Source organism: Sycon ciliatum, chromosome 2 (assembly GCF_964019385.1).
Source record: "Sycon ciliatum chromosome 2, ocSycCili1.1, whole genome shotgun sequence".
NCBI lineage: Eukaryota > Metazoa > Porifera > Calcarea > Leucosolenida > Sycettidae > Sycon > Sycon ciliatum.
The window spans coordinates 36639130-36639756 of NC_088644.1; the positions used below are offsets into that span (position 1 = coordinate 36639130).

The 627-nt window shown below is 42.3% G+C and overlaps 1 protein-coding gene across 1 annotated transcript in view; it reads right to left on the reverse strand.

The window, feature by feature from the left end:
• Positions 1-242: 242 nt before the first annotated feature.
• LOC135810868 (uncharacterized) overlaps positions 243-627 on the reverse strand; it is an 11375-nt gene continuing 10990 nt past the window's right edge. The window contains exon 5 of the mRNA XM_065324280.1: positions 243-627. This exon is cut by the window's right edge and continues 378 nt beyond it. The gene's annotated coding sequence lies outside the window, so the exon portion shown is untranslated.

Consider the following 627-nt stretch of genomic DNA (forward strand, 5'->3'; position numbering starts at 1 on the left):
ATCCCCTCACTGTGCATAGTTCGTACTCTTCACGAAACAAAAGCATGGAGAGTCTACCCTTGGTCTGTTGGTACAAGACTATAGTCACAGAACGGGTGTTGACTTTACAAAATATGTACATGTTACATCAACTGCAAGTATCTATACCTTCACCTAAAGTAAGAGTGAGAGTGTGCAAGAGTAAGAGTGAGAGTGTGCAAGAGTAAGAGTGAGAGTGTGCAAGAGTAAGAGAGAGAGAGAGAGAGAGAGAGAGAGAGAGAGAGAGAGAGAGAGAGAGAGAGAGAGAGAGAGAGAGAGAGAGAGAGAGAGAGAGAGAGAGAGAGAGAGAGATAGATAGAGAGACAGAGACTGAGACAGAAAGAAAGACAGAGACAGATAGAAAGACAGACAGACAGACAGACAGACAGACAGACAGAGAGACATACCGACACAGCTAGACGGTGACCGAGCCAGAGATCGGTGAATAGATAGAGAAAAACTACAATTAAAACTAATTAACAAGTTAAAGTAGAGAGCTTGAGCGAATGAATGCACAATGTAGTTGCAAGTTGCTTGGAAAACAAAGATGATAGTAGAGGTAGATAGAGACATGTAGAATAAGACAGATAGATAGAGGCAGGTAGGTAA